Source organism: Callithrix jacchus, chromosome 4 (assembly GCF_049354715.1).
Source record: "Callithrix jacchus isolate 240 chromosome 4, calJac240_pri, whole genome shotgun sequence".
NCBI lineage: Eukaryota > Metazoa > Chordata > Mammalia > Primates > Cebidae > Callithrix > Callithrix jacchus.
In genome coordinates, this window is record NC_133505.1 from 119,668,168 (window position 1) to 119,682,363 (window position 14,196).

Consider the following 14,196-nt stretch of genomic DNA (forward strand, 5'->3'; position numbering starts at 1 on the left):
TTGGGTCTTTGTTTCTGAAGGCTACCATGTCACATAAAACTTGTATTAAATAAAAATATATGCTTTTCTCTTGTTAATCTGTCTTTTGTTATGGAGGCCTCAGCCATAAACCTTGTGATGGGTGAGGAAAAGCTATTACTTTTTTTTTTTTTTTACACTGACACCCATCATTCTGCAGTAAAGCCAGGGCATAGACAGAATTTTAAGAGACCTCCAAGCTTCTCAGCCCCTGACACACACACACACACACACACACACACACACACACACACACATTTTTCCCAGGAGTTTAATCAAATGCCCATCTAGTTGTTGCTGTGAAAGAATTTTGGAGATGTGACTAGGGTCCCTAAGAAGCTGTCCTTAAATTAGAGCTATTACTTGGTGAGGCAGATCTAAGCACATGAACATTTCAAAGCCAGAGAGTTTTCTCCAGCTGGTCGAAGAAGTGGAAGTCAGAGGTATTGCTCTGACAGACCTGGAAGACAGCAGGCATCCATACTGTGAGCTGCCTGTGAAGGCCATGTACTAAGTAACTGAGGGTAGGCTCTGGGAGCTGAGAGAGGTCCTTGGTCAGAACCAGCAAGAAAACAGGACCTCAGTCCTACAACTACATGGAAATGGATATGTCCAACAATCACTGAGCTTAAACTCAAATGAGAACCATAGCCTGAGCTGACACCTTTAGCTCAGGCTAAAGCCTGCTGAGACCCTGAGCAGAGAATTTGGTTATGTCATGCCAAGATTCTGCCAAACAGAAATTATGAAATAATAAATTTGTGGTATTTTATAGCTACTAAGCTTGCAATAATTCGTCCATCAGCAATACGGAACTAATACAGGCAACATAGAAGCTTTGCTTTGTCTTTGGAAAATGAAATAACTTAATCATGCCTTTTTTTTCCAGAAAAAATAAAACATATTCCTCTCAATGCAAATACTTGGATATATTAACATATTATCTATTTACTTGCCTTATTATATAGTACTTAGTGTACTGCCTGATATTGAGAGAATCTGATAAATAGTTATGGAATGAAATATATAGGAATCATTTGACATTTTTTTCATTACTCAGATTACTAAATTCTAAAAGCATCCATTATTTACTAGACTCTGTGAAAGATTGGATTACTTGCTACCAATATCCACTGTCTTTCAGTAGGAGAGGGTTATGCTCTCCTGTACCTTTGGCATGTGATTCACAGCAGCTAATAGTAAGCAGAAGCAATATGATCACAGCCCTGCAGAAGCCTTGAGTCCTTCTGTGCTCTGCCCTACTTTCTCCCTGCTCTCATCACTAGCATGCTTTCAGGTAGAGGTGCTCTACCTGAGGTTTGGGGCCACCACAATACAGAGCACAGCCCCAGTCAATCCACAACTGCCATACAACGTGACCAAGAAATAAACCTTTGCTGTTCCAAGGCATTGAGACACTGGGGATATTTTGGCGCTATGGCATAAGCTAGCCCATGTTAACTGATACAGATTCCAATAATACTGATACCTTCAAGAGTTATTAAGAAGTATATGACCTCACTTCTATATGAAATCTAAAAAAGTCCAATACATAGAAGCAGTAAGTAGAACAGTGGTTACCAGAGGCAAGGAGGTGAGAAAACAGGAGAAATGCTGATCAAAGGGTACAAAGTTGCAGTTACATAGGATGGATATGACCAGAGGTAAAGAAAGAGGAGAATAATAATACTGTGTTTTATACTAAGTATCTGCTAAAGATTAGATCTCAGATGTTCTTACCACACATACAAACCGTGAGAAAATGGATATGCCAATTTGCTTTTCTGTAGTAACTATTATTATTATTACTATTTTTACATGGAGTCTTGCTCTGTCACCAGGCTAGAATGCAGTGGTGTCATCTTGGCTCACAGCAATCTCCACTTTCTGGGTTCAAGCGATTCTTCCACCTCAGCCTCCTGAGTAGCTTTGACTACAGGTGTGCGTTGTCATCTCCAGCTAATTTTTGTATTTTTACTAGAGATGGGGTTTCACCGTGTTGGCCAGGATGGTCTCAATCTCTTGACCTTGTGATTCGCTTGCCTCAGCCTCCCAAAGTGCTGGGATTACAGGTGTGAGCCACTGCGCCCGGCCTTCTGTAGTAATTATTTTACTATGTATACGTATGTCAAACATTATGTTGTACACTTTAAATATATTCAGTTTCTATGAGAACAAAGTGGATATCCATTTTCCTTTACAACTAACTAGCTCTTGGGCCAGTGTAATTTCTGTTTCCTTCCTGTGGTGTCATCTGTAAACATAAACTTTTAACGTACAGGCTTCTTTTAACTGCTCTCATTTCATAGATAGAGCCAGGTCTAGGATTCTGAAAAAGGCTCTGTCTAAAATAAAAACATGCATAGGTTTTGTGAGAATGTTTTCCCACTTACAGAGTATTCTCATTTGCTTTCAGAACCATGTCATATTTCAGGGTTTAAATGGAAGGGTGCTTTCCGTGTGGGTGAGTCATTAATTATAACAACTGTAACTTGTATAATTTTTATACTATGTGCAAAGTAAAAAAAGTTTTGGTTCTAAAATGGCTTAATCTCAGAAACTCATCACAAAGTAACTGTCCCTTCCCAGAAGGCATTAAGGGCCTGTGAGCACCACAGTCTAGCATGACTTCAGGCACTTAGACTCTTAGCTCCACACCTCACTTTGTTTGCTTCCTGAACCGCTAATGTTGACTAGCTATTGGGTATCTACTACACTCTCCCTTTTGATGGGGAAGTCTATGCATACTTGGTTAACCATTCCTATGCCAGATACTGTAGGAATTCAAAGAAAATGTAGTCTTTGCCCTTCATAAATTTGTAAAGTTTTGTAAGCTTCAATTTTTCAGCTTGGAAACTTGCGGAGTATAAGGAAAGACAGAAAAGAAAAAGCTTTGCCTGAGATAAACAGCCATTAAGAATTCAATCTTCCTCATTGCTCTCTGTTCCAGTGTCTACTGTCTAAAATAGTCCACGATGCTGAGGAACACAGAAGCAGTATCAGGCAGCTCTCCATGAATGGTTTTGAAACATTGTCCTCCCTATAATCTGCAAACATCTATTTCTCCATATGACCCAACTTTCTTTTTTCCTCCGAGAAAACAAAAAGAAAAATTCTTACATCACTGTTCCATTTAACTTTGCCATAATGCTTTCCTTCTCAGAACCCCCTAAAGACATCCAATGTCCTTCCAAATCAGATAAAAATTGGCTGTTACAAGATTCTTTGTCAAATGATCACAGTGCCCTCTTGTTCAAGCAGATGAGATTTCTGGTTCAATTTATGATCCCAGAAGAAACACTCAGCCTCCATGAGGGACCAAGAGTAGGATTCTAGCACTTGTAGGGTTCAAGGGGAAGGTTCCCCTTGCCTCTAAAGATTCACTGAAAAATCAACTCACAAATGGTATACAAATGTATTTAACATGTATACACAGGAGCCTTCAGAATGAAGACCCCAAAATACAAGAAAAATTGTCAATTTTTATACTTAGATTCTACAAACTATAAACAGCAGTGTAGAAATATAATTGGACACAAAAGTTATGATCAAATGTTAATTAGATCTTTTTCTTTTATGGGAAAATTCATCAAGACCTATTTGTTTAGATTCTTCTTCATCTCTCTGAGTGTACATTCATTCCTTCTTGGAGGTAGGGCAGGAGTCTCTCCGGAATGATCTTATGACCTAAACAAGATCAATAAGATAATTTCTTTACGGCCAGTTTTTACACAGAAATGTGGAGGAAGGTTTTATTTTTAGGTTTTATGGCTAGCTTGGGGGAAAAAAAGCGATTCTGGTTTCTGTGACCTGTCTGGGGGATGCTAGTTTCTATGGCTAGCCTTGGAGGAGAATGGGACTGAGAGAGGGGGCAGGAGGAGGTCAGATAAAAACTTCTGCTTCTAAGGCCCTAATTTGGGGGTACCGATTTGTGGGCCCTAGCACCCTGTAGTACTAGATCAGGAGGCTGCTCTTATTTTATGAAAAATGGACCAGTTGGCATCTTAACATCAAAGACCTCATAATCTTGCTTTCTCATTCAGTCTTTTTTAATACAACTCAATCCAGACATCCTTTCTTTACATTCCCCTCAAAACTCCCACCTGAGTTCATTTATTTAATTTGTTTCTCTCACCTGGGATACCCTTCATCTTTCTCCTTCATTTTTTCAAATCCTTTTCCCAACCTCAAGTCTCAGTTCAAATTTCATAAAGCCTTCCAGGCCTTGCATGTAACCCCCAGAGACTTTCTCAGCTCTGAATGCTCTGTGGTTGAATTGACAGCTTCAGTCATAAAGCACAGAGTTATCTGTGTCTACAATGTGCCAAGTGCTAGGGCTTTAAAGAACTGCAGGACCGTCCTTTGCAAGGCTTCCCATGCTATCTGGGAGAATGAGATGAATATTTAAGAAGATAAATATCAATATATTCCATCAGCATATACCATCTTATCTCTATCCACAAAGCACCGTGATATGACAGAGTGTACTGTGTCACTCATTTGACACTTAGTATTTGTAAAAATACACACACGACGTCTTCCTACAAACACTGAGGTGTTAGTTGAGGTGGTGATATAAAAAAGCCTTTCTTCAATAATATACAAGCTTTGTGAGGTCATACCACTCTGTGACCCTTCTAGTTTCAAGATCAATACAACACACATGGCCCTGTGTCATAATGAAGAATGCAGACTCTGGAGGCAGAATTCTCTGTCTGAGTACAACCGAGCCACTTACTCTGTGTGTGTTCTCCAGCAAATTTCTCTGTGCCTGAGTTTTCTTATCTGTAAAATGGGGCAATAAATTTACTTACCTCATAGAGGATTTAATGAGATAATGTAAGTAAATCACTTTGCATATTGTTTGGCACATGGCTAGTCAATAAACGTTAGATATTTTTGTATTATCTCAATATACCTAATGCAAATGACTGGCAGTCCAATGATGTAGTTTCGCTGCCTCTAAGGAGTTAGGGGTACAACTGTAAATAAAACTTTCTGCATGATGGATCCTCTCTGAGTTAAATAAAATAAAATGAAATTTTCATGCCTAAAATCTTGTCTTAAGTATAATATTTTTAAATGCTTCATTCCGTATTGCCCAAGGGACCTATGGCAGGATTCTGGCATAAGCCATCTTCACCCTGAGCAGTGGGCTAGAAACTTTCAACTGGGCACTTACCATCAGTCCTGGCTCTGCTGGCATGATAGCAAGGCAAGATTAGGGACAGAACAAGCATACATCCTGGTTCACCCAAGCCCCTTACAGGTTAGGCTTGTTGTCCCAGTGTTTTTATTAACAGCACTTCCACTTGTCCCTTAGACATGTATTGATTTGTACAATAAATTACTCGGCCGCCCTAGTTATAGAGTCTGCTATTCTGTCCCCCACCCAAGAGCAGAGTGTAAGAGGGAAATATGGGCTGAGTTTAAACCCAACTTTGACACTGCTCATTAGCCATAGGTCTTGGGGCAATTGCTGATTTTGGCTGATTGGTAAATATCTTGGTCCATTCAGACTGCTCTAAAAAAACACCGTAAGTTTTTGGCTTATAAAAATGAAAACTTATTTCTGTTAGTTTTGAAGACTAGGAAGCCCAAAATCAGAATGGCAGCAGATTCAGGGATAGTGAGGGTTCACTTTCTGCTTCACAGATGGCATCTTCCAGCCATGTCCTCACATGGTGGAAGAGGAAAGGCTTTCTGGAGCCTCTTTCATCAGGGCTCTAATCCCAACATGGGACCTCTGCCCTAATGACCTAATCACCTCCCAAAGGTCCCACTGCATAATACCATAATATTGGTGATTAGGTTTCAACCTAAGAATTTTGGGAAGACACAAAAATTCAGACCATAGCAGTAAACTTTGCTCATTAGTAAAATGAAAATAATGGTAACTATCTAGCTCTCGTGGTTATGAAAATTACAGAATACACAAGAAGATGTCCAAATATGTGAATTCTTTTGCCTTTCCTTTATACACTCCATCCATGAACAGAAAACAGTCCCAATGGTGCCTGTTTTTGAGGTTACACTGCATCTGCAAGACACCTGCTTTTGAGGTTACTCTGTGTCTGCAGAACAACAGCACAGGCCATGTAGTGCATGCGTGTTTCCCCAGGCAGTGAAGAGGGACAAGGCCCTTCTGGGGCTGTCCCAGAGGCTCAGGGGAAAGAGAGAGACCCTATGGCTCCTGATAACAGGTTTTAGCTGTAATCATTCAATTACACCCTTTTATATTCTATTTTACTGCATCTGAAAGAGGCATGGATATCTGGATATCTAATAGCTACATTTACTGGGAGGTGAGCTACTAAAAATAGTCCCACAATCTGTGGGCGGGTTTCCAGGAAATGCTTGACTTGTTAGAGTAGAACTGCTGAGTCTGTTAATGAAGCCCTTCATCTGAATCACTTGCCCATGCTGCTTGCCCAGGGCTGAAGGCTTAGCTCTTGTTCATACCAACAGAGATAGAATAGCAGAATCTTAAAGGAATACAGGCAATTAAAAAGGAGTTGAAGACTAATATTAAAATATGTATGAGGATTGTACAGTAGTGACTTTAAGCCAATTTGAAATATCACTCCACAAAAACTACCAGGACAAAATGTAATTCATTATTTTAATTCCCTCGGAATGAGATTGTCTCTAGAACTTGAAGTCTAATGATGATAGTGTGTTTTCATTTGTGGATCCTCTCATACCTCAAGCCGGAGAGGCAGAGGGCCTATGCCCTTTTTAAAGATAAAAAGTAAATACGATGAAAAGTCTTTTAACTTCAGAATATTTAACAGAAGATATTCCAGTTTTCTTGCAACTCTTACAAAGGGCAGAGACAAAGCTGATCAGAATGAATTTTCTTTGTCAGAATTTTTGAGTTTGGCATTTTCCTTGAGTTTAAATGCTGTATTAATAAAGGCTGAATATAGTTTAACGCTACTACGTTTTCTAACTTGAAGTCAATTATTAAAAGGTCAAAAAGTATTGATGTGTTTTAAGGAAGAACACTGTGGAAATGAAATACAACACACACATAGTAAGCATTTTTTTAAAAAAAATACTTGGAATTAAAAATAATGATAAAAATACAAAATTGAATCACTAATTTCTTTTGAACTTTAATAAAATAAATTAAAATACAATACTATTTGAAATTAAGGTAGGGTGTAATTATTCATTTGCTAGAAACAAATATAAATACTTTTTTAAAAAATTAATTCAACTATTAATTCAGGATACACTTTAAGACATCTTGCAAATAATTTTTCAGGCTTCATCTTTGACAAAGAAAATGGTGGATTTAGGTAAAGGGATACTTACAGTAGTAAATCCACAACAAATATTTTGTCAGGAGAAAATAAACACCTTTACCTGTAGTAGACAACACTATTTTGAAGCGGGAATTGATTGTACTTTATACTTGTATTGTTTCAAATTGTTTATTTCTGCTAAAAGATGGGGGGTAGTTCCTGACAAAAATCTTTCAATCAGCTGTTATGAGTCACTTGTGGTCAGGTTCACAGACAAAAGCCTTTTTATTGACTGAGTTGGGTCAGGTTTCCAGACTTTTCCTACCCTTTTTCATCCCATGAAGACAAAACAAGGCAGAGGAGGAATGTTGTGGGGCCACCCGTCATCTCAAGTTGTTGAAATAGAGGCAGCAATCAAGAAAGTTGCTTCAAGGATGGGATCTTTTCCAGGGTTTGCCATGAACAGTGTGATGTTCTGGTTCAATCTTTGTATGTTAGGGACACAGCATTCTCTTTCTGCAAATTATGTCATATTTGGGGGCATAGTTGTAAGTGAACAGGGTTAAGCCCAGAACTGTTCTGTCTTTTTTCTAGTTCTGCTCTAGCCATGTGACTGACATTAGCCAGGTCTTTCAACCTTGATATCTGTCAAATGATTGGCAATCAGGCCTCTTCTCAGATCCCTCCTATTAATTACTAATTCTATCTATATTTCCTGTTGTTTATAATCAATATATAATATGTGTGTGTGTGTGTGTGTGTGTGTGTGTGTGTGTGCGCGCAGTTTAGGTTAGGTTAATTATTCATATATTGGTAAAAATTAAGAACTATATTATTTATAATAGTGCAGTTTCAAAATTCAAAACAAACTTTTTACTTGATTCTTGGTCTTGTGACAGTTTAAAAAATTACCTTTAACCAGCATTTTTGAGGCTCCAGTCTTAATTTTACTCACAAAGAAAATGGTAATTTGTTAGGCCAAACAAACAGAAAATAATAAAAATAGTTAAAAAAAAAAAAAGTGAGGAGAAACAAAAGGTGGACCAGAGTCAAGAAAGTAAATTTTTTCTTAAGCAGCGTCATGATATGTGGTAAATTAGGAAGTGGGTTGATGCACACTGTATGTTTATGTGAATGTAGAAGAGGAGGTGGTATGCTGCTAAAGGACAGTCTCAGAGATGATTAAAGGTCAGATGTCAACCATTTGGCTGTGGTTTTTATGTGCCTTTTACATTTATTGCTCTCTCATAAAAGTAAAATGTGACTAGTTAAATAAATGTTGCTAAAACAGGATATTGAGGTTGTAATAATGGGAAAACATTGCAAAGAACCCTTAGAGAAATTCAAGTCATTTCACGTGTTAATTTCCTAAAACTGATTGTTTTACTTTCATATTTTTAATTTTAAAAAATCACTTAAAAATAATTGGGACTTCTGCATTTACAGCCTATATATATAGTGGCTTTAAAAAAAAGTTTGAAATAGAAAACTGTCCTCAGATCCTTTGGTATGCAAAAGCATTGCATTGGAAGGGAATTATGTGGCTGAGCATGCTGTGATTTTAATTTTATGTTTTAAGTTATTGTAGTAAAATATCAGACACTGATATTCACACAGTTTAAAAAATCAGCCTAAGATCTTTGCTCACATCTGTCATACCTCCTGTCCTGGGGAAAGACGAAGTGGCAGGGGGGGCCTTGCTTCAGGAGCTCAGAAAACTGGCTTCTTGTTCCAGGTCTACCGCTTACTGAGCTGCTGCAAATCTGATTCTTTCTCAGTCTTCCTGGTTTCTAATTACCATGTCTGCAAAACAGGAATAAACAAACTTCACTGAAACAGAAGACCTGATCAAATGTCACTTCTAGCCCTAAGATCCAGTGAATGTGTCAACTCATGACTAAAAATGCACTAAAAGCGGAAAAAAAGAGAAAAGAAAAGCAAACCACTCCTGGCATTCTCTGAAAGAGTCTGCAGAGATTGCACTCTCTCACTCTCACTTTTTACCACACTCTGCTTCCTGCTTCTCCCCCATTCTCCCACTATCACTGCCTAGCTTACTGGTCCAGGGGCTTATCAGCTAACACCAGGAGGCTTATCCTCCTGCCCCTCAACTCCCTCTCCCACACAGCATTCACTCTTCCTGAAAACAGTTCAGATTTGCTCTGGCACTCAAAGCCCTCCATAGTCCAACTTCACTTTTCCTTTTTAGCTCTACAGCTCTTCATTCCTTGACCCACAGAAACTCTTGGCTTCAAACAAATGATATTATTCATTTGGCCCAGAATTAGAGTGATCATATCCTATTGCAGCAATCTTTCTTAAACCATTCTCTCTGTCCCTCACATGCAATGAATTGTAGAGATTCTCTCTCCAATTAGTTGGAGAGAACCTGTTAGTTGGAGAAAACGTCTTCAACTAAGATAATCTCAGCTATGCTTTAATTTCAGGTTCAAATCCTGCCACTTGTACAAGGTTCTCTTTCTGTCTTACCACTGAACTTCATTAATTAATCATGTCTTTATTATTCATCTGGCTTTTTGCATTTCCTCTTTTTGTTAATAGTTTTACTGCCCATAGACTCAACTGGGCTGTGAAGTCCTTGAAGGATGAACCCTAGGCTTGTCTTTCTCTGTCTTCTGCACAAGTCTGGTATAGGACTTCCTTAGTCATAAAAAAGCAATGATCAAAATGCAAAATGTGTCTATGTTATGCTTATCTTTAAAATCAAATTGTCAATTAATGTGAGTATTCCTTATTTTTTGACTAGAACTGTTGTTACATTAAATATACTCACTTGGTGAAGTGTGAAATGTATAGAAATCTAAACATGCTTGCATTATTTTTTCTTAAATGTCAAGAGCCTTTCAAGTTCTTACATTTAGAAAGATCAATGACAAATAATAAGCAAAATTATTAAAGTGTTTTCTCAATTTTTTGAAAATATATTAAACAGGATTATAATATTTAGCTATAGCATTTATTACAGTTATTTTCAGTACCAAATATTGAACACCTTCCCCTTCTCTTATTCTCTCTTGGAACCAGTGTTCTTAAATTAAAATAATAATGATGATGATGATGATGATTATATCATAGCCAAATATTCTTCCTGGTGATTCAGAATTAAAATGTACGACTTGCAATCTTTTGTATCACTAACATCTGGAAAAGCATAAGACAAAGCCTAAGTGGTTTTAAGAATGACGTTATTCAGATATGATGATTGGAAATGGTCACAAATTGAAAACTGTAAAGGCTAGTTTCTATATTACCTTAATTTTCCCCATAATAAAGTGAACGATCTATTTCCAAGAAGTCTAAAGGTCTTGTATATTCTAGAAATGAGTTACACACCTAGATGACGCTTTACTATATTTTACCTTGTTTTTACATTATGCTTTTTGACCTTCAAGGGGAAAAAATAGAAAACTATAATGAGAAACTACAGAGGTTGAAAATGTTTTCAACCTATTGAAATTTTCCTGGCCTGTCCTCCAGTGAATTTCTGGTTGTACACCCAAGGCCTTTAAAACTATCTCACGGGGAACATTGTCTTTATCTGAGGCTTCTTGCTAAAGGCCCCATAGAGAGGGCTCCTCAGCCTCCCTTCATGCCCCTGGCTGAAATTATCACTCTTTCTTTAAACCCAGTAGTGTTTATGCCTCTCAAAATCCCATCCTTAGAGATGGGCAAAGACGATGCCTGTGGAATTCTCCCTCCTGTATTAGTCTGAAAAGCTCATTTGCCAGATTTTCTGAATGCTTTTTAATTATCATTGCTTTCACATTGCAATTTCTTAATGAACTTCCACTTCATTTGTCTTTTGACACCATCAAGTTACTCTCCTTCGAGGCCTAAAGCTGTGCTTGGAAATTTCCCAGTAGGTGAATCTAGAGCCCAGGCTGGCAGACAGTACCTGTGGAAAAGTCTTCCTAGCCAAGCGCCAAGAGGTACTTAGAAAAATCCCACATCTCAGCCCTGAAGGTATATGCACCAGCATGGAGTGCTGGAAATGTTAGGGGCTTTCATGAAGAGGGACTGACGTCTATGTAGAGACAATTCCTAAATACAGCTACCTAACATCATGCTAATTCCTGTCTTCTGATGTCACTGTCTGGAAATATCCTCAAGCCATCTTCTGTGTTTCCTAAATTTCTTAAGGAGGAGTCAGGAAGTTCTTCAGACCAATTATGTAAGTTTTAGATTAAAAGCTTGATTTTCTAGGGAGTTGTTATGAATACAAAACCAGCATTTCATATTTAAGAGACATTTGTTCTAGATAAGTTTTTAGAAACCATTTAATTTAGACCAAAATCACTTTTAGACTTTGCCACGAAGAGCCCCATTGGTGTTTGTTTAGTGTTTTCCATGTGCAAATGTGGCTCTTCTGTTAGTTGTCTTCATCCTGTAATCTGTCTGGATGAGTCACTCTTAATAAGTGGCTTTCCAATGATCTGGTCCACAGTTTTCAAAGTGGTTTCACTGGCCCTAAAAATGACCCCATAGAAAAAGAAGACTGTGCATGAGCTACCTCCCCCAGCTGAGGAATTCACAGAGCCTGTTAGCTTATTAAAGTCTTGAGCATTTCAGCAGTGCATAAATGTGATTGGCTTTGTGTAACAGTGCTTCCCTAACTTCTTGGCCATGAAACTGAAAGTGTGGATTCTGGTTTTCATCCAGAAAAATGATAGTTTTCAGAACACACTTTTGTAAATGCTGGGTTAAGCATCTTGCCTTACAAAAAAGGAGGAAAGACATGCATTTTTTTCAATACAAAATATAACAAATAAACAACTATTCCGTATTTATCCTCCAATCACTTGCCATTGTCTAACCACAGGTTACTCACTCATGTTTCAGACGATGTAGTCTCAGGTACTCTAAGTACACACCATTTATTTTAGTCTACTTTCGAGGAATGTGTGTTTAAAATGTGACTTTAAAAATGTGTCTGGGGATTCCATATGCTGTCTGGAACTGAGAAGGGAGACAAACAACTTGGGCTTCCACACACACACACCTGCTCTGTCTTATTTCAACTTTTTTGGTACATTGATAGTGAGGCAATGGGACAGATAAACTGGATAAGCTTCTCAAACATCAATGGGATTTCTAATGAGATGATTGAAGCTACACTCTATTAAATATTTCAGGTCTAAAAAATGATTAGAAAATAGGATCTTCTACACAAAAACTGTGTGTAGGTGAAATTTATAATTAAAAAAAAGAAAATCAAAAGGAAGAACTGTACTTGGTGGTACTTTCTTCATTAATATATTCTGGCATAAAAATAACTTCTAGTTACATAACGCATAGGACAAAAAGCACACAATGCTAATGATCCAAGTGCCTTAAAAACACTAAATGAGAGGTGAAAACTCTGCTCTGAAGGAACTGAAGACAGAGGAGAAGCAGGATCTTGTTATATCACCAGTGTCAACCTATGGCCAGAAAATGATGAGTCGTTCCTCTGCAAAGTAGCAATGACCCTAGAATCCTCTGGTCTACTTGAATTCTCAATAAACTGCTCTCTTCTCTAGCCAGTAATTTTTTCAAGACTAGGGTTTTTTTTTTTTTTTTTTTTTTTTTTGAGAGGATTAACCAGGGAACAGTCAAAGGACAAAGGAAACCACAGGATACAGATTTTTAAAATCAAAATTTACATGCCACCTTAGTCCAAAACTGTGTTTTCCCTTTAATTGCCCATTATCCTACTATGAACCTGGACTGAAGTATGGGTTCCCGAATCAGGTCATATTTATTTGCTTGGGAAGAAGAAATAATGGTAAAGCTTGGCCTGTGAGTTTCATTTCTTTTTTCCCTCCTTGCACATACTGATATTTTTCTAGATGGACATCCCTGACAACCAGACTGCTGTCTCAGGCTATCCCAATTCAACCATTAGCCTAATTGCCATGCCAGGACAGTGTCTAATACTCCACAGAGTGCAGCAACAGAAAGAAGTGCAGGGCAAAAGGGAGCAGAACCGAAATACAGAGAAAGGGCATCTGGGGAGTCTTGGGCAAGACAACCTAGAAACTGATGATTTGATTTGGGTCGGTCCCATAGTATATAAAAATGAGAAAACACATTTTAAATAATACAAACAAATCTCCTAACTTAAAAAAGAGAAAGGTCATAAATGAGATAGTCTTTTCTTTGAGCCATATTTCATATGAACTTAAGAAATAGGATGAAGCCTCATGGAAAGGGATCACCCACGTAAGTGGGTGGAATATTGTACCCTTCAGTGCTTATCATGAGTGCTGGGGAAGCAGGAAAATGGCTTGCTTGGAACTGCGGAAAGTCAGATTCTTCCATAAACATGAGAGACAGGTTTGGGGTCTCAAGGCCTAAAGGTAACAATGTGGGTTAAAATACAAAGCAAATGTCTAGATGAATATGGAGTAGTAAAATGTAATAACTGAAATGGTCAATATTTATTTGGTGCTTTACATTTTTAAAATATCCTCCCCATTCATTGCCTCACTTGATCCTCAGTACCCCACCATGTGGGAGGTTCTATACTAAATTCATTCAAAATTGTCCAGTGGAATCTTCGCTTTAAATATCCTAAACCATTTCTATTAGATTCACTTGAATTGTGGCCCCAAGTAACTCATTGTAAGACCCAATCTCCAGGAGCTAGTTTGATTCTCATACCTGAAACTCCCATAGGAATCCTTGGTCAGACTCTATGTCCCAATTTTGCATTCGTAAAATATTTTCTCATTGCACAGTTGAGAGTACTAGAGCCCAGAGACAGTTTTTTTTGCCCAAAATAACATGTCCTGAGATACAAACAGAGGTCTTTTGATTCTGGAACTCTCTTTTGACCCTTGCGCCATGATTTCTCTTATGGCACGCCTGCACATCCTATTTGGTTACAGTGGAAGTTCCTGGTATAAGGCCTTTCTCTCCAAAAGCA

At 38.0% G+C, this 14,196-nt stretch overlaps 1 long non-coding RNA gene across 4 annotated transcripts in view; it reads right to left on the bottom strand.

The window, feature by feature from the left end:
• The window catches only part of LOC103792593 (uncharacterized), a 132,353-nt gene that overhangs the window by 50,845 nt on the left and 67,312 nt on the right, over window positions 1-14,196 (bottom strand). For all 4 annotated transcript variants that reach the window (XR_013534887.1, XR_013534886.1, XR_013534885.1 and 1 more), the window contains exon 2: window positions 8,928-9,071. This is a non-coding gene — a long non-coding RNA (uncharacterized LOC103792593). The remainder of the gene's footprint in view (window positions 1-8,927; window positions 9,072-14,196) is intronic.